A 21,718-nucleotide genomic window follows, 5' to 3' on the forward strand; every position below is an offset into this window, starting at 1 on the left:
TGGAGCATCGTTTTCTAGGAGTTTATTCATAGGAGTGGCAATTTTAGAAAAATCTTTTATGAAATGTCGGTAAAAACCGGCATGCCCTAGAAAACTCCTAACTCCTCTAACATTGGTGGGATGTGGAAGTTTAGCAATTACATCTACTTTAGCTCTATCCACTTCAATTCCTTCTTTTGAAATTTTATGTCCAAGAACGATGCCTTCTTTAACCATGAAATGGCATTTCTCCCAATTAAGTACTAGATTTGATTGTTCGCATCTAATAAGCATTCGTTCCAGATTAACTAGACATGATTCAAATGTATCACCGAAGACTGAAAAGTCATCCATGAAAACTTCCATGCATTCTTCTATCATGTCATGAAAAATCGCCATCATACACCTTTGAAAGGTTGCAGGGGCGTTGCAAAGTCCAAATGGCATGCGTTTGTAAGCAAAAGTACCATAAGGGCACGTGAATGTGGTTTTCTCTTGATCTTCAGGTGCTATTGGAATTTGAAAATATCCGGAAAATCCATCTAGAAAACAATAGTAACTATTTCCGGCTAATCTTTCCAACATTTGATCTATGAAGGGTAAGGGAAAGTGATCTTTTCTGGTGGCGTCATTTAATTTTCTATAATCAATACATACACGCCATCCTGTTATAGTCCTAGTAGGAATAAGCTCATTTTTCTCATTTGTAATGACAGTCATGCCACCTTTCTTAGGTACGCATTGAACTGGGCTTACCCATGGACTATCAGAGATTGGATAAATTAGACCTGCATCTAGCAGTTTAATAATCTCTTTCTTAACTACATCTTGCATATTAGGATTTAGTCTTCGTTAGCGTTGTACATACGTTTTATGACCTTCTTCCATAAGGATTTTATGTGTGCAATACGAAGGACTTATTCCTTTAATATCATGAATCTTCCATGCAATGGCTGGTTTATGAGCTTTTAACACAGAAATGAGTTGTGATTTCTCATTTTCAGTAAGAGAAGACGATATTATTACAGGTAATTCAGATTCACCATGTAAATAAGCGTATTCCAAATGGTTTGGAAGTGGCTTTAAATCTAATTTCGGTGGTTCTTCTATCGATGATTTATATCGATATCTGTCTTCTTCTTTTAGCATTTGAATTTCTTCTGTTGTTGGTTCATATCCATTAGCTATAAGTGTAGCTAACATTTCAGCTTCATCAATTGGTTCATTACCTTCTCCTAAAGAACATTCTCCTGTTCCTTGTAATTCTGGAAATTCTTCTAATAATTCTGCATGTGCATCTATAGTTTGAATATAATAACATGTATCATCTGCAGATTGCGGTTGTTGCATTGCTCTATCAACTGAAAAGGTAACACTCTCATCCTCTATACTTAGGGTCAATTTCTTACCGAACACGTCTATCATTGCTTTAGCCGTGTTTAAGAATGGTCTTCCTAATATGAGAGGAACTTGAGAATCTTCTTCCATGTCCAAAACAACAAAATCTACTGGAAATACTAAAGTACCAACTTTAACTAGCATGTTCTCCATTATCCCTCTAGGATATTTTATTGATCTATCGGCTAGTTGTATGCTTATTCTGGTTGGTTTCAATTCTCCAAGGTCTAGTTTAGCGTATAGTGAATATGGCATTAGATTTATACTAGCACCTAAGTCTGCCAATGCTTCTATTGAACTAAGACTACCCAGAAAACATGGAATTGTGAAACTTCCTGGATCAGATAATTTTTCTGGTATCTTATTCAACAGCACTGCTGAACAATTAGCATTCATAGTAACAGCCGAGAGTTCTTCCATTTTCTTTCTATTTGAGATTAGATCTTTCCAGAATTTAGCATATCTAGGCATTCCTGAAATCACATCAATGAAAGGAAGATTTACATTTATCTGTTTAAACATATCCAAGAATTTGGATTGCTCGGCTTCAAGTTTCTCTTTCTTCATTTTACTCGGGTAAGGAAGTGGTGGTTGGTATGGTTTAACATAAGGTTTATCCTTAGCTGTGTTATCTTCATTAACCTTTTCAACTACCGGTTCTTTTTCCTTATCTTGATCAGGTTGTGGTTCTTGTGGAGTAGGAATTGCTTCATCAGAAGTTACAGGTATTTCAGGTGGTTTAAGTGTTGTACCACTTCTTGTGGTAATGGCTTTAGCTGTTTCATTCCGGGGGTTAGCATTTGTATCACTAGGTAGACTTCCCGGTTTTCTTTCACCTATTAACCTTGCTAGGTTACTTACTTCTTGTTCCAGATTTTGAATAGAAGCTTGTTGATTTCTAAATGCTTGAGCATTTTGTTCATTAGTTTGTTTCTGAGATGTGAAAAACTGCGTTTGAGTTTCAACTAGCTTCGTCATCATATCTTCTAAATTCGGCTTTTTATCATCGGTTTGTTGTGGTGGTTTGTTTTGAAAATTAGGTCTTTGCTGATTATAAGTATTATTGGATACTTGTTGATTGCTAGGACCTTGTTGGTTGTTGTATGGAATATTTCGGTTATAATTTTGGTTTTGATTGTAAATCGGTCTTGGCGGTTGATAATTATTCTGATAATTATTTCCAGGCCTTTGGTTTATGTATGAAATATTCTCTCTTTGTTCCATTGTTAATTCAATACTGAGACAATCTTTTGTCAAATGTGGTCCTCCACACTGCTCACAACTAATTCGTATTGAGTGAATATCCTTAGTCATCTTTTCCATTCGTCTCTCCACAGCATCTATCTTTGCGGAAATGGAATCTAAGTCATGGCTAGAAACGGCTCTAGCTGCTTTAGATGATCTAACGATATCTTTTTCTTGGTGCCACTCATGTGAGTGGGAAGCAGTGTTATCAATAATTTTGTAAGCATCAGTTTCGGTTTTCTTCATAATAGAACCACCAGCTGCTATATCTATGTCTTTCCTTGTAGTGATGTCGCATCCTTGGTAGAATATTTGTACTATTTGACAGGTGTCTAAACCATGTTGCGGACATCCTCTTAATAACTTTCCATATCTAGTCCATGCCTCATATAGAGTTTCATTTGGCTTCTGTGTAAACGTAACAATTTCTGCTTGAAGTCTTACGACTTTAGATGCAGGAAAGAATTGTTTAAGAAATTTTTCAACTAAAACGTCCCATGTATCAATCGCCCCTTCAGGTAACGATTCCAACCAATCTTTGGCTTCTCCCTTTAAAGTCCAGGGAAATAACATGAGATATATCTGTTCATCCTCCACTTCTCTTATTTTAAATAGTGTGCAGATCCTATTAAAGGTACGTAAATGTTCATTTGGATCTTCCTTCGGCGCACCACTAAATTGGCATTGATTAGTCACCATGTGTAGAATTTGTCCTTTGATTTCATAATCTGGCGCATTAATGTCTGGATGAGTAATTGCGTGACCTTGGCCAGTGCGTTTAGCTCTCATTCGGTCTTCCATACTTAAAGGTTCCAGATTCTCCATAATTGAATTTGTTGAATCGGAATCACTAGAGGATTCTGATTTAATGGTTCGTTCATTAACAATCTTTGTTTGAATGATTGGTGGTTCCGGAGGAAAGTTTAGTGGTTCAGGATCTACGAATCGTTCCTGAATATTCTCCGGATTCTCAATTGTGAGGTCGGGTTCAAAAAATGGATTATCGGAAATTTGAACTGAAGTACTTGGTTGACTGGATGACGATTCTAAAGAAAAATCAACGGTGGTAATATTTGCTAAATGTCTTGATCTAGTTACAGGTGGTGAACGTACAAAAGGTGGTGAACGTCTTGCTCGGTGCATTCACTGAATATCCTATTAGTTTTTAAAAGGAAAGAAAAATTATAATAAGTTATCCAATCAATAGACTTTTCTGATTTTGCCCACGTTTCGAATAGCCAAAAGATGCAGCAGAGGGGCAGGATTCGTTTGGTCTCAATATAATTGAGGACTGTTTGGCTCCAATAACCCGGTCCACGTACAAATCCAACTATTACTACGAACCAGAAAATTTTGATGTCTATCAATTTAACCACTTAAAATAAATTTTCGTAATTTTAAGAAATTTAGATAAGAAGTAGAATAAAAATCTATGTCCTAAAACTAGAATAGCGAGAAATAAGAAAGAAAAAGAGCTCGTCGAAAAAGGTCGAAAAAGAAAAATGGTTGAAAAATAAAAGGTGACGGAAAAATAAAAGAAACTTATAAAACTTAAAACACTTGACTAACCTAACCTTATTACTACAACTAACTTAAAATTATAATCGCAAATTGAGATTACTAATTGGAATGATAATTGATACATAGTAAAAGGTGTCTAAAAATATTAAGGCTTATAGGAAAAACTAAATCCCAAATGGAAATAACTTAAAAAGAAACTAAAACTTAAAAAGGCGTCGCAAAATTCTAAAGCACTTAAATCTTAGTCTAAAGAAAAAGCGCTTAAGGAATTCTACGGCAAAGCCTAAAAATCTAGAAGTAAAAATAATTATGGCAAAAACTATGAATTAAAACTAAATATGAGCGAAAAATACAAATATTACGCTAAAACGATTAAAAAGGGAAAAAATATAAAAAGTTGTAAAAAGTACAATTTTTTAAAAATATTATTTTTATATTATTTATTTTATTAAACTATTAATTTTGTAATTTATAAAAACTAATTAAAATTTTAAATACAAATTAATTAAAACTAATCTAAATAATAAAATAACCTAAACCCTAATTAGGGTTATAATTAATTATAATTAATAATTATACCCAGTAATGATTGCTGGCTGTAGTCTGGCGTGTCAGATGGGCTCATGCGATCGCATGAGTCCTCAGTTGCCCAGCCATGCGATCGCATGGGCTAGGGTTTCGGGCCAAGAGCTGGGCTGCTACAGTATAGGTCGAATTAAATTTTTTTTTTTTCAGTTTTTGCTGTAAAATATAAAATATATTTATTAATTAAATAAAACTTATATTTTTACAAAATAAAAAAAAATAGAAATAAAGAAACTTTATAAAACTTAAATATTTACCAAACTCTAAAAAAAAATATTTATATTTATATTTTTCTTTTTTTATATTTTCGAATATTTAAAACGTATTTTTATAAAAATGAATTTTAATAAAAGTAAACTAAAAATTCTTTTTTTTTTATATTAGCGTTGCGCTTCCGGCGTTTAAGAGTTCCCCGGCAGCGGCGCCAAAAATACTTGATGGTTGAGCAGAGAGGTAAAAAATACTATTAAATTTTAGAATGAAATACTATTAAATACGATACAATTTTACACAAGATATTTATTTATTTATAGAATGGATATACTTAAACCTTGCTACAACACTTATAGGCAGTGTACCTAATCGTAAAGTAGTGTAGTTTTTAGTAAGTCCGGTTCGTTCCACAGGGAAATCTTTAAACAAAGCTTAACGCTATATTAGTTTACTTTTATAAAAATACAAATATATATATAAGTAATATTATTATTATAAAGGGGGGGTTTTTACCGTTTAATGACCGGTTTGTCGATTTTAAAACTTTAGTCGCAGTTAAAACCAAATGTAAAATAATAAAAATAAATACAAGACTTAAATTAAAGCGTAAAGTAAATAACGATAATGAAATTGCGAATAATAAAAGTGCGATAAAATAAACTTGCGATAATTAAAAAGTACGATAATTAAAAGTGCAATTAAATATAATAACAATAAATAAAAGTGCTATAATTAGAAGTGCAATTAAATATAAAATAAAGGAAATTAAATATGAAATAAAAGAATTATGCTTATTTAAACTTCCGTAATCATGATGTTTGACGTGTTGATTTTAGTTTTATGCCCATGGGTTAATTGTCCTTTGTCCTGGATTATTTAATATGTCCGTCTGGTTTTTGTCCATAACAGTCCATCAGTCATAAATATAAAGTGCGAGTGTCCTCGTCAAATTATTCTTATACCCGAAGTTAAATATTCCAACTAATTGGGGACTTAAACTGTAACAAGATTTTAATACTTTGTTTAATAATTACACCAGGATGTCGACTGAGTGTAACCCAAGGTTTTAATATTTTGTTATCAATTATACCAAGTGTCCTTGTACATAATTTCACTCCTGTTTTAATTATTCTAGTGGCTATTAATCCATTCCCGTGTCCGGTTAAATGAACGATTATTCGTACATATAAATACCCCGCTCATCGTGTCCGATCGAGTGTATATGGTAATTTATTGGAACGCCCAATTGTAAATCTTTATATTAACATTAACAAACTATCATTTAGTTAAACAAATATAAAGCCCATTAATAGCCCATAGTCTAATTTCCACAAGTGTCGTTCTTTTGTCCAAACCCCAATTATGGTACAAAGCCCAATTACCCAATTTTAGTGATTAGCCCAACATCATGATTACTTCATTTTAAATAAGCATAATAATAACTTAGCTACGAGACATTAATGTAAAAAGGTTGAACATAACTTACAATGATTAAAAATAGCGTAGCGTTACACGGACAGAATTTCGACTTACACCCTTACAATATTCGCTAACATACCCTTATTATTAGAATTATAATTAAAATTAAAATTAAAATATAAATTATAAATATAAATATTACGTATGAATGGAGAGAAGAGAAAGATAGATTTTGTGGTGCACCAAAGCTCGATTTTTATAGGCATGTGGGCTGGAACTGGGGCTCGTGCGATCGCATGGATTTATGCCTTCCAGGCCATGCATTCGCATGGCCAGCTGGGGAGGCTCATATTTGGTTGTTTTCTTCTGCCGACGGTTTTATAAATAAATATAATATATTAAATAATTATAAGAATTATTTAAATATTATATTATATTTATGTGCATAGTTGACTTGTAATTTTTAGTCCGTTGCGTCGAGCGTTGAGAGTTGACTCTGGTCCCGGTTCCGGATTTTAGAACGTCCTTGCGTACAATTTAATATCTTGTACTTTGCGTTTTGAATCTTGTACTCTTGTAATTTCGAGACGTTTCTTATCAATAATTGGAACCTCTTGGATTGTATTTTGTACTTTTGAGCTTTTTGGTCGTTTGCGTCTTCAATTCGTCGAATCTGTCTTTTGTCTTCACCTTTTATTATTTAAACGAATATCACTTGTAAATAGAACAATTGCAACTAAAAGCTTGTCTTTCTTGAGGAATAATGCTATGAAATATATGTTCGTTTTTAGCATTATCAATACCCATGCCTTTTTGGCAATGGGTTTCCCATTTACATTAAAAACCATTTCATTTTCCCTAAAAGTGGTGCCCGAACCACAAGTCCTATTAGAACCCTCCTTAGACACCCACATTTGGCTTTTATGCAAGGGTTTCTTAAAATAAAACATTATCTTGCTTAACCCTTTTACTATTTTCAATCTTGGATGTATTCTCATAAATCACATGTTGACTTGACCCTTGAGAGTTAGGTCTAGACAAAATCTGATTCTTAGGAGGAGAAGCTGATCGAAATTTTTGAAAACTTTTAGGTGGACTCAGCTCAATCCTCCTTCTGGGTGCTACAAATCGTTTAGTACAATGAACCACCCTGTGACCTCCCAACCTTCAATGCAAACATGTATGCACAGTTTCAATTTTATCCTCCCTAAAATAGGAATTGAAGCTAGGTCCATGAGTAGGTGGTGATCTATTTCTAAAGTATCGGGGTGGAGACCTCCTGTTTACAGGGGATCGCTCAGGAGTTCTATCAGGAGACTGTTTTGGTGGAAGAACATATTTTGACTGCGTATTACTAGCTGGTTTCAAGAAGTCCTCCTCCTCAAAATTAGAACCTTTAACAAATTTAATTGGCGATCGATTCCTAATCTTTATTGGTCTCTGATTTGCCGAGTTTCTCAAAATTTTAACAGTTTTAGGGTTAGGTTTTTCTACGTTTTTAGCCTTCTCAACTCCTACAATAGAAGTCTCAGATGTGCCTATCCCGTTACCCTTATCTTGTTCGGTCAGTTGAATGGGAACATAATCTTCCCCGAACTATTTCTCCGGAGGTGGGAAACTATAGTCATGCTCGAATGGAGGAGGACATTGTTTATAATCACCACTAGTTTCTTTTCCTCCTACATTCTGACAATACTCTAGGACAAACGCAGATCTCTTGTAAATATAGGCATTTTCCTTTTCATTTTCAAAACTAATCTTAAAGGATTCTTTTTCTCTCTTAAGCTCATATGTTTCCTTAATCTGCCTCATTATGGTCTGAGTATTCAACAGCACATTTAACTTCAAATCGGTCACCTGATCGTCTAGTTTCTTAATTATGTCCCTAAACTCTTTTTATCTATTCTTAAAGTACAGATTATCCTCATATTGCTTCTTAAGAACCTGAATAGCCGTTTTAAGGACATCTATTTCTTGATTTAAAGCAACACAATTATTACAGTTTAGGCAGATATCAGATAATCTTTTAACCTGGTCCTCTAGAGTTACACATCTATTGCATGTTCTAACCGACTCTCTAAGTTCACTAAGCTGCTTTTCAAGGTTATCACATTTAGTACAAACAAATTCAGTTTCAAGTGTTACCTTAGCTTTACTTGACGAGTCAGCCATAAATGCATATAGGCGTGGAGCTTTCTCATTAGCTTGACCAGACTCCGAATCAGATTCTGACTCCAATTCCGAACTCGAGCTATCCGAACCAAAATCTGACGAACCCTTTCTCTCAACCATAAACCTGTCTGCAACACTTCCCTTTGCACTGCTACCAGACGACTGACCAGGTTGTTTACAAGAATTCCTTGATTCATCGTCTGAGCTGGAAGATTCACTATCAGTCCAAACATCTCCATCATTATGTTTTGCCCATTTAAACATTTCTTGAACTCTTTTATTCACATACCCTCTTCGTAAACAATTAGCCCAATACCATGCCCTATCCAGTCGTTCTTCCATTCTACATCCTAGGCATTTGCATTGTTTATTTCTTCCAACACAACCCATCTTTTCTCTTTCAGCCTTTTCTCTTGCTTCCTCTTCCTCAGTCATCTGAATTCTAACTACATTAGCATGACGATCATAAGCATCAGTCACATCGAAAGACCAATCATAGGACTCATCATCATAAGTAACTGCTAACGCCTTCGATGAGTCATCCATAATAGGAACATTGACAGTATTCTTCGATTCACGTTTCTGATTATGAAATGGGTTATGAAATCCTTGCTGCTTTGGTTTAGTGCAGTTTCGCTTGAAATGACCCAACTCTTGACAGTTGTGATACCTTACTTTGTTCATGTCAAAACCAAACTTGGTGTTCTTACTCACACCCAGGTGTTTCTCCCCAGTCTTTTCAATGTATCTTTTTGCCCTGCGAATCACACTTCCCATAGCCCATAGAATATCCATTTTCTCCATCTCGTTCTCGTCTATCTGATCGTAGTCTTCCTGTTCCAAATGACTATTACCAATTCTCCCATGTAACAAATCATTATAAGAGTTTACTACCATTGAGACTAACGCCATATCCTCCTCAACTCCTTTAATCGTACGCAAGCGAATATTCTCCGTTCTCAAAACCTCAGTGCTTGCTCCCTTGTTCGAAGTTGTCTGATACAGAACACTTTGAGGTGCTGGAGTGACATAACTTGACGCTATCTTCTCAGTATTTGAAGTAAAGGCTGTCTGTGGCTGGGCGTGTTTCATTTCATTTGAACCTATTTCTGGAGCCTTATACTTCACAGGATTCTGACCAGTCTCTAACCTCTTTAATCTCTCTTGAAATTCTAACTCCTTTGCCTGAAGTTTAGTAACAAACGCACTCAACGAATTATTCAAGATAGCAAAGGACTTCTCAATCTCAACAATCATTGGATCCCACTTAATCGGTAGACCCTCACGAAAGCATTGTACTAGCTTCTTGGTAGGAAAGACAATATCAACACGTTTGAGTTCAGTTAACAAGTGACGATATCTAGCAACAACATCTTTTAGAGATTCATCAGGTTAAACAGCAAAATTCATCCACTCTTTCTTCAGAACCTTGCCTTTTGTTTTTCTATACTCAGCAGTCCCTTCATTACCACTTTCTAGAGCATCCCATAAAGCATAGGTTGTCAAATGTGTTTCAAATTGATGGAATATCTCTTTAGACAATGCTTGAGTAAGATGGCTATATGCTTTGCACTCAAGATTATAATCCTCACGCTCAGTTGCAGACAATTCCATGGGTGTCTTGGTTTCCCCATGATACTTAGTCGGAAAAATATATTCAACCTTTAAGAAATTTTATAACCTAGAGTCTATGCCGTTTAGAAAAATCAAGAACCTAGGCTTCCATTCTGCGAAATCATCCAAAGATTCCAGCCTAGGTACCCTATATGAGCTACCAATCTCATTTTTAGTCTTCAACAAGTGATGAAGACCTGACGACAAAGCACCGACAAGAGCTGTTTGCATTTCAGGAGATTCAAACACGTTTGACATTGTAACCGTACGGTTGCACAATACGGTTGCAGTAGTTTATACGGTTGCAATACACGGATGCGAATGATTTGGCATGGTTGCAAGTTACACGGTTGTAATGTGTAACCGGATAAGATTATAAGGGTGTAAGGTATAACTGGACGGATGCAGTGTGTATCCGTACGGTTGTGATGTTATAAGGTTGTGGTATAAACGGGTGAAGATTATACGGATGTAAGACGTAATTGTACGGTTGTGGTATTCGGATGGTGTACCCGTGCGGTTGTATTGATAATGCTAAAAACGAACATATAATTCATAGCATTATTCCTCAAGAAAGACAAGCTTTTAGTTGCAATTGTTCTATTTACAAGTAATATTCGTTTAAATAATAAAAGGTGAAGACAAAAGACAGATTCGACGAATTGAAGACGCAAACGACCAAAAAGCTCAAAAGTACAAAAGACAATCAAAAAGGTTCCAATTATTGATAAGAAACGTCTCGAAATTACAAGAGTACAAGATTCAAAACGCAAAGTACAAAATATAAAATTGTACGCAAGGACGTTCGAAAATCCGGAACCGGGACCAGAGTCAACTCTCAACGCTCGACGCAACGGACTAAAAATTACAAGTTAACTATGTATTTAAATATAATATAATATATAATTAATTATATTAATTATATATATATTATATTTATAAATAAAAACCGTCGGCAGAGAAAGACTCCAAAGTTGTGAGCTGTAATTTCAAACTCCGTGACTCGCGAAGTTTGAAGGCAAAATGGCCGCGAGTCGCGGAGCCCCCAGTTTTGAAACTCCCTATAAAGCAAACCGAAATCTGATCATTTTCATCATATTTTTCTTCTTCTTCTCATACGTAAAATATATATATATATTTATAATTTATATTTTAATTTTAATTATAATTCTAATAATAAGGGTATGTTAGCGAATATTGTAAGGGTGTAAGTCGAAATTCTGTCCGTGTAACGCTACGCTATTTTTAATCATTGTAAGTTATGTTCAACCTTTTTACATTAATGTCTCGTAGCTAAGTTATTATTATGCTTATTTAAAACGAAGTAATCATGATGTTGGGCTAATTACTAAAATTGGGTAATTGGGCTTTGTACCATAATTGGGGTTTGGACAAAAGAACGACACTTGTGGAAATTAGACTATGGGCTATTAATGGGCTTTATATTTGTTTAACTAAATGATAGTTTGTTAATGTTAATATAAAGATTTACAATTGGGCGTCCCTATAAATTACCATATACACTCAATCGGACACGATGGGCGGGGTATTTATATGTACGAATAATCGTTCATTTAACCGGACACGGGAATGGATTAATAGCCACTAGAATAATTAAAACAGGGGTGAAATTATGTAAAAGGACACTTGGTATAATTGATAACAAAATATTAAAACCTTGGGTTACACTCAGTCGACATCCTGGTGTAATTATTAAACAAAGTATTAAAATCTTGTTACAGTTTAAGTCCTCAATTAGTTGGAATATTTAACTTCGGGTATAAGGATAATTTGACGAGGACACTCGCACTTTATATTTATGACTGATGGACTGTTATGGACAAAAACCAGACGGACATATTAAATAATCCAGGACAAAGGACAATTAACCCATGGGCATAAAACTAAAATCAACACGTCAAACATCATGATTACGGAAGTTTAAATAAGCATAATTCTTTTATTTCATATTTAATTTCCTTTATTTTATATTTAATTGCACTTCTAATTATCGCATTTTTATTGTTATTTTATTTAAATTGCACTTTTAATTATCGTACTCTTTAATTATCGCAAGTTTATTTTATCGCACTTTTATTATTCGCAATTTCATTATCGTTATTTACTTTACGCTTTAATTTAAGTCTTGTATTTATTTTTAATATTTTACATTTGGTTTTAACTGCGACTAAAGTTTTAAAATCGACAAACCGGTCATTAAACGGTAAAAACCCCCCTTTATAATAATAATATTACTTATATATATATTTGTATTTTTATAAAAGTAAACTAATATAGCGTTAAGCTTTGTTTAAAGATTTTCCCTGTGGAACGAACCGGACTTACTAAAAACTACACTACTGTACGATTAGGTACACTGCCTATAAGTGTTGTAGCAAGGTTTAAGTATATCCATTCTATAAATAAATAAATATCTTGTGTAAAATTGTATCGTATTTAATAGTATTTTCTGCTAAAATTAATAACTATTATATATACACCACGCTGCACATCAAGTATTTTTGGCGCCGCTGCCGGGGAACTTTCTAAACGCCGGAAGCGCAACGCTAATATAAAAAAAGAGATTTTTAGTTTACTTCTATTAAAAGTCGCTTTTGTAAAAATACGTTTTAAATATTCGAAAATATAAAAAGAAAAACAAAAATATAAGTATTTTTAAGATTTTGTTAAATATTTAAGTTTTATAAGTTTCTTTATTTTTATTTTAGTTTATAAAAATATAAGTTTTATTTAAATATCTTTTATTTATATAAAAACAGAAAAAAAAATAAATAAATAAAGAAAAACGCGTCGAAGATTAAACCTGTCATCTGAATTTCTGAACCCCGCGATTCGCGGGGTTTGAAGCTTTGAATACCGCAAGTCGCGGAGGGGACCTGACACACGAACAGGAAGCCCTAATCCTGCATTTATTACGGATTATTATTAATTATTATTATTAACCCTAATTATTATTATTATTATAATTAAGTTTATTTTTAATTTAAGTTTTATTTAATTTATATTTTAGTTAAATTAGTTTAATTAAATTGTAAAATTAATAGTTTAATAAAATAAATAATATAAAAATAATATTTTTATAAAAATTGTACTTTTTACAACTTTTTGTATATTTTTATATTTTGTCCCTTTTTAATCGTTGTAGCATAATATTTATATTTTTCGCTCATATTTAATTTTAAACTTAGTTTTTGCTATAGTCATTTTTACTCCTAGATTTTTAGGCTTTGCCGTAAAATTCCTAAAGTGCTTTTTCTTTAGACTAAGATTTAGGTGCTTTAGAATTTTGCGACGCCTTTTTAAGTTTTAGTTTCTATTTAAGTTATTTCCATTTGGGATTTAGTTTTTCCTGTAAGCTTTAATATTTTTAGACGACTTTTACCTATGTATCAATTATCATTCCAATTAGTAATTTCAATTTGCGATTATAATTTTAAGTTAGTTGTAGTAATAAGGTTAGGTTAGTCAAGTATTTTTAAGTTTTATAAGTTTCTTTTATTTTTTTTCGTCACCTTTTATTTTTCAACCATTTTTCTTTTTCGACCTTTTTCGACGAACTCTTTTTCTTTCTTATTTCTCGCTATTCTAGTTTTTAGGACATAGATTTTTATTCTACTTCTTATCTAAATTTCTTAAAATTACGAAAATTTATTTTAAGTGGTTAAATTAATAGACATCAAAATTTTCTGGTTCGTAGTAATAGTTGGATTTGTACGTGGACCGGGTTATTGGAGCCAAACAGTCCTCAATTATATTGAGACCAAACGAATCCTGCCCCTCTGCTGCATCTTTTGGCTATTCGAAACGTGGTCAAAATCAGAAAAGTCTATTGATTGGATAACTTATTATAATTTTTCTTTCCTTTTTAAAACTAATAGGATATTCAGTGAATGCACCGAGCAAGACGTTCACCACCTTTTGTACGTTCACCACCTGTAACTAGATCAAGACATTTAGCAAATATAACCGCCGTTGATTTTTCTTTAGAATCGTCATCCAGTAGACCAAGTACTTCAGTTCAAATTTCCGATAATCCATTTTTTGAACCCGACCTCACAATTGAGAATCCGGAGAATATTCAGGAACGGTTCGTAGATCCTGAACCATTAAACTTTCCTCCGGAGCCACCAATCTTTCAAACAGAGATTGTTGAGGAACGAACCATTAAATCAGAATCATCTAGTGATACCGATTCAACAAATTCAATTATGGAGAATCTGGAACCTTTAAGTATGGAAGACCGAATGAGAGCTAAACGCACTGGCCAAGGTCACGCAATTACTCATCCAGACATTAATGCGCCAGATTATGAAATCAAAGGACAAATTCTACACATGGTGACTAATCAATGCCAATTTAGTGGTGCGCCGAAGGAAGATCCAAATGAACATCTACGTACCTTTAATAGGATCTGCACACTATTTAAAATCCGAGAAGTGGAGGATGAACAGATATATCTCATGTTATTTCCCTGGACTTTAAAGGGAGAAGCCAAAGATTGGTTGGAATCGTTACCCGAAGGGGCGATCGATACATGGGACGTTTTAGTTGACAAATTTCTTAAACAATTCTTTCCTGCATCTAAAGCCGTAAGACTTCAAGCAGAAATTGTTACGTTTACACAGAAACCAAATGAAACTCTATATGAGGCGTGGACTAGATATGGAAAGTTGTTAAGAGGATGTCCGCAACATGGTTTAGACACCTGTCAAATAGTACAAATATTCTACCAAGGATACGACATCACTACAAGAAAAGACATAGATATAGCAGCTGGTGGTTCTATTATGAAGAAAACCGAAACTGATGCTTACAAAATTATTGATAATACTGCTTCCCACTTACATGAGTGGCACCAAGAAAAAGACATCGTTAGATCATCTAAAGCAGCTAGAGCCGATTCTAGCCATGACTTAGATTCCATTTCCGCAAAGATAGATGCTGTGGAGAGACGAATGGAAAAGATGACTAAAGATATTCACTCAATACGAATTAGTTGTGAGCAGTGTGGAGGACCACATTTGACAAAAGATTGTCTCAGTATTGAATTAACAATGGAACAAAGAGAGAATATTTCATACATAAACCAAAGGCCTGGAAATAATTATCAGAATAATTATCAACCGCCAAGACCGATTTACAATCAAAACCAGAATTATAACAGAAATATTCCATACAACAACCAACAAGGTCCTAGCAATCAACAAGTATCCAATAATACTTACAATCAGCAAAGACCTAATTTTCAAAAAAAACCACCACAACAAACCGATGATAAAAAGCCGAATTTAGAAGATATGATGACAAAGCTAGTTGAAACTCAAACACAATTTTTCACATCTCAAAAACAAACCAATGAACAAAATGCTCAAGCATTTAGAAATCAACAAGCTTCTATTCAAAATCCGGAACAAGAAGTGAGTAACCTAGCAAGGTTAATAGGTGAAAGAAAACCGGGAAGTCTACCTAGTGATACAAATGCTAACCCCCGGAATGAAACAGCTAAAGCCATTACCACAAGAAGTGGCACAACACTTAAACCACCTGAAATACCTGTAACTTCTGATAAAGCCATTCCTACTCCACAAGAACCACAACCTGATCAAGATAAGGAAAAAGAACCGGTAGTTGAAAAGGTTAATGAAGATAACACAATTAAGGATAAACCTTATGTTAAACCATACTAACCACCACTTCCTTACCCGAGTAAAATGAAGAAAGAGAAACTTGAAGCCGAGCAATCCAAATTCTTGGATATGTTTAAACAGATAAATGTAAATCTTCCTTTCATTGATGTGATTTCAGGAATGCCTAGATATGCTAAATTCTTGAAAGATCTAATTTCAAATAGAAAGAAAATGGAAGAACTCTCGGCTGTTACTATGAATGCTAATTGTTCAGCAGTGCTGTTGAATAAGATACCAGAAAAACTATCTGATCCAGGAAGTTTCACAATTCCATGTTTTCTGGGTAGTCTTAGTTCAATAGAAGCATTGGCAGACTTAGGTGCTAGTATAAATCTAATGCCGTATTCACTATACACTAAACTAGACCTTGGAGAATTGAAACCAACAAGAATAAGCATACAACTAGCCGATAGATCAATAAAATATCCTAGAGGGATAATGGAGAACATGCTAGTTAAAGTTGGTACTTTAGTATTTCCAGTAGATTTTGTTGTTTTGGACATGGAAGAAGATTCTCAAGTTCCTCTCATATTAGGAAGACCATTCTTAAACACGGCTAAAGCAATGATAGACGTGTTCGGTAAGAAACTGACCCTAAGTATAGAGGATGAGAGTGTTACCTTTTCAGTTGATAGAGCAATGCAACAACCACAATCTGCAGATGATACATGTTATTATATTCAAACTATAGATGCACATGCAGAATTATTAGAAGAATTTCCAGAATTACAAGGAACAGGAGAATGTTCTTTAGGAGAAGGTAATGAACCAATTGATGAAGCTAAAATGTTAGCTACACTTATAGCTAATGGATATGAACCAACAACAGAAGAAATTCAAATGCTAAAAGAAGAAGACAGATATCGATACAAATCATCGATAGAAGAACCTCCGAAATTAGAGTTAAAGCCACTTCTAAACCATTTGGAATACGCTTATTTACATGGTGAATCTGAATTACCTGTAATAATATCGTCTTCTCTTACTGAAAATGAGAAATCACAACTCATTTCTGTGTTGAAAGCTCATAAACCAGCCATTGCATGGAAGATTCATGATATTAAAGGAATAAGTCCTTCGTATTACACACATAAAATCCTTATGGAAGAAGGTCATAAAACGTATGTGCAATGCCAACGAAGACTAAATCCTAATATGCAAGATGTAGTTAAGAAAGAGATTATTAAACTGCTAGATGCAGGTTTAATTTATCCAATCTCTGATAGTCCATGGGTAAGCCCAGTTCAATGCGTGCCGAAGAAGGGTGGCATGACTGTCATTACAAATGAGAAAAATGAGCTTATTCCTACTAGGACTGTAACAGGATGGCGTGTATGTATTGATTATAGAAAATTAAATGACGCCACCAGAAAAGATCACTTTCCCTTACCTTTCATAGATCAAATGTTGGAAAGATTAGCCGGAAATAGTTACTATTGTTTTCTAGATGGATTTTCCGGATATTTTCAAATTCCAATAGCACCCGAGGACCAAGAGAAAACCACATTCACGTGCCCTTATGGTACTTTTGCTTACAAACGCATGCCATTTGGACTTTGCAACGCCCCTGCAACCTTTCAAAGGTGTATGATGACGATTTTTCACGACATGATAGAAGAATGTATGGAAGTATTCATGGATGACTTTTCAGTCTTCGGTGATACATTTAAATCATGTCTAGTTAATCTGGAACGAATGCTAATTAGATGTGAACAATCAAATCTAGTTCTTAATTGGGAGAAATGCCATTTCATGGTTAAAGAAGGCATCGTTCTTGGACATAAAATTTCAAAAGAAGGAATTGAAGTGGATAGAGCTAAAGTAGATGTAATTGCTAAACTTCCACATCCCACCAATGTTAGAGGAGTTAGGAGTTTTCTAGGGCATGCCGGTTTTTACCGACGTTTCATAAAAGATTTTTCTAAAATTGCCACTCCTATGAATAAACTCCTAGAAAAGGATGCGCCATTCATCTTTTCAGATGAGTGTATCAAATCTTTTAATATTCTTAAAGAGAAACTCACTAATGCGCCGATCATGATAACACCAAATTGGAATCTACCATTTGAACTAATGTGCGATGCAAGTGATTTTGCAATGGGAGCCGTTTTAGGACAAAGGATTGAAAAACGATTTCAAACTATATATTATGCTAGTAAGACGTTACAAGGAGCACAAACGAACTATACAACTACTGAAAAAGAACTCCTTGCTATTGTCTTTGCTTTTGACAAATTTCGATCATATCTCGTTCTAGCAAAAACGGTGGTCTATACCGACCATTCTGCTCTTAGATACCTATTTTCAAAACAAGATGCTAAACCAAGATTAATCCATTGGATCTTACTCTTACAAGAGTTTGATATTGAAATCCGAGATAAAAGAGGAGCAGAAAATCTCGCCGCTGATCATCTTTCTCGTCTTGAAAATCCCGATTTAGAAGTTCTAAATGAATCAGCCATAAAAGACAACTTTCCTGATGAATATCTATTGAAAATAGATTATAAAGAAATCCCATGGTTTGCAGACTATGCAAACTACTTAGTTTGTGGATTCCTTGAAAAAGGATTATCGTACCAAAGATGAAAGAAATTCTTCAGTGATATAAAACACTATTTCTGGGAAGATCCACATTTGTTTAAAAGTTGTCCCGATGGAATAATACGCCGATGTGTATTTGGAGATGAAGCTAGTAAAATATTAAACCATTGTCATACAGGACCAACAGGAGGGCATTATGGGCCTCAACTAACAGCAAGAAAAGTTTATGATGCTGGATTCTATTGGCCAACAATTTACAAAGACGCACACCTTCTTTGCAAATCCTGTGATGCTTGTCAAAGGGCCGAAAAAATAAGTCAACGTGATGAAATGCCACAAAATGTCATCCAAGTATGTGAAGTATTTGACATTTGGGGTATTGACTTTATGGGTCCATTTCCAAAATCTCATAATAATCTATATATACTCGTAGCCATTGATTATGTATCTAAATGGGCGGAAGCACAAGCTCTCCCAACTAACGATGCACGAGTTGTAGTCAACTTTTTAAAACGTCTTTTTGCAAGGTTTGGAACACCGAAAGCTTTAATAAATGATCGGGGTACTCGTTTCTGTAATAATCAACTTGAGAAAGTTCTTAAAAGATATGGAGTAACTCATAAAATCTCCACCGCATATCATCCACAAACAAGTGGACAAGTTGAAAATACCAACCGAGCTTTAAAACGTATTCTAGAGAAAACCGTAGGATCAAATCCGAAGGAATGGTCCATTAAATTGGAGGATGCACTCTGGGCTTTTAGAACAGCCTACAAAACTCCAATTGGAACCACACCTTTTAGACTTGTTTATGGAAAAGCATGTCATCTTCCAGTAGAAATTGAACACAAAGCATTTTGGGCTTTGAAAACATGTAATCTTGATTTACATAAAGCTGGACGTCTACGATTAAGTCAACTAAACGAATTAGAAGAATTAAGACATGAAGCATACGAAAATTCGTTAATCTATAAAGAAAGAACGAAGAATTGGCATGATAAAAGAATCAGAAGTTCAAAAGAATTTAAAGAAGGAGACAGAGTTCTTCTTTTCAATTCACGATTCAAGCTATTTCCTGGAAAATTGAAATCAAGATGGTATGGACCATTCATAGTCAAAAGAGTTTTCCCATACGGAACGATAGGATTAATAAATTCAAATGGGATTGAATTTAAAGTTAATGGTCACAAAGTTAAACATTACATACATGGTCCGATGGAAGTCGACAACGAAGTTAATCACAATTTCGACACCACAGCTAACTAAGTGTGGGGAGAATCAAGTCTTTAAAGGATAATATGTATTTCTGTTAGAGTTAGATTGTCTGTTTTCGTGTAGTTCTCGAAAATGGAACCCGAATGGTCTTTCCCTAGCAGACCCTAAAGAACTAGTCTTCTCCCCCCATTCTGAATTTTTATTTTTTTTAGGTTTTTACAAAATGAAGACTGCCTGTGAACTAAACCATGGTCTAATGCTACACGCTTTGATCACTAAAAGAAATAATGACATTCTTCCAAGTGAAATAGTATCAGTAATCAGAGAAAGAATGGACGGAGTTAGAAAAGAATCCAGATGCGAAGATAATAAGTTACAATTTGGTAAAGGAAAATCAAAATCCGCAGCGAAAAGAAGAGCACGACACCTAGAAAGATGTCACAAATGCGGAAAATGGTCACATGGAGGTAAATGTTCAAATAATCAAACCTATTCAAATACCGAATTTGTTACTTTATGCAGAGACGGACCGTTCATATGTTTAGAAGAAAAGACACTGAATGCTCGAGGTTACGCCTATGTAGCCATGGAAAACCAATTAAACCGACTATCTTATGAATGGGATAGATCATATAACTAAGAAATCTATTTCACAGGTATGTCTGTACAGTTTTTATTTTTATTTTTATTTTTAACCTTTTGATAATAAACGCTAATTTGTTCGCTAAAAAGTATTAAATTGGTATTGAATAAAATTAGGTTTGGCGACCGAAATTATTGATATCATTCAAAAATTTATTACATCACTGCGAAATTTAACGTTTATTCTTAAGGTATAAATATCTTTAAACAATAAACCCAAAATATTTCAAAAATTCATCATGAGTTAAATTAGGTTTTGGAACCGAAATTACTTTACCGAAAAGAGGGGCGCATATTTTTGATAATATTTGATTGATTAAAGTGGGATAAAAAGACAAAAAGATTTTTAATTTTATTTTTACCATGTTTTTAAAATTAATATTTAAATCTTAAATTAATATTGTAAACTTTGTAAAAACAATATATTTAAAATTGTAAATATTTGAAAAATTAATATAAGTTTGGTGTGAATTTATAATATGAATTTTTAATTTTATGCATTTCAAATTTTAAGTTTGGTGTGAATTTTTAATATTAATTTTGAATTTTATATTTAAGTTGTGTGAATTTAAAAACAAAAATTTACTTTATCTCATTAAGTTAAAAATATGATTTTTAAAATTCGTCGTAAGTTGAAGACTAGGTCTTTGAACCGAAATTGCTTTACCCGAGGGAGGGACGAGAACTTTTATTATCATTGTTTTTAATCTTATTGAATTAAAGTATGCCAAAAACATTAAAAAACCCAAAAATCTTAGCTTTTAAAACAATCGCTACAAAAAGACAAATTTTAAAATTTTGTCGAGGGACGGACTAGGACATCGATCCGAAACGACCTCGTCCTAAATAACAAGGGAAACAAAATTTTAAAATTCAGTACTTAATTGTTTTATAAGTTAAAAAAAAAAATAGCAAACTCCGCGAGTCGCGGAGTTTGAAGTGTAATTCACTGCGAGTAGCGGAGGGATGAAAAATCAGAAAAAAATAAAGAGCTGGAACAGATCAGTCCCAGCCCCAAAACAAAAAAAAACCTGCGAAAAACTGCACGCAAAAACCCAAAAAATACACCCCAAAATCACAATTTTTAACCGTTAATCACCAAATTTTTTACTAAAATCATGTTGAGAAGGATGCTATCTAGGAATTACTCAAGAAAAACGGTAAATTTCTACACCTAAACACCATTTAATCCGAAATTTGGTGTTCTTGAGCAATTTTTTCTCCAATTTGATTTTGATGCTTTTTAGTGTAATTAGGCTTAAATTGTTTATGTATTATGCTTGTATAACCTAGATTGATGCTGTTTAACATAATTAGAAGCCTTAAACTTCAAATTTTGAATAATCTAGGGTTTGTGTTCTTGAGCAATTTGGGGCTTTTTGATATAAACAGGTTATGGCCGATTTTTGTCATGAATTGTTGCTAAATTAAGTAGTGTAACATGTTTAGGTAGTTAAATGATACAA

This window comes from Rutidosis leptorrhynchoides, chromosome 4, assembly GCF_046630445.1.
Source record: "Rutidosis leptorrhynchoides isolate AG116_Rl617_1_P2 chromosome 4, CSIRO_AGI_Rlap_v1, whole genome shotgun sequence".
Lineage (NCBI taxonomy): Eukaryota > Viridiplantae > Streptophyta > Magnoliopsida > Asterales > Asteraceae > Rutidosis > Rutidosis leptorrhynchoides.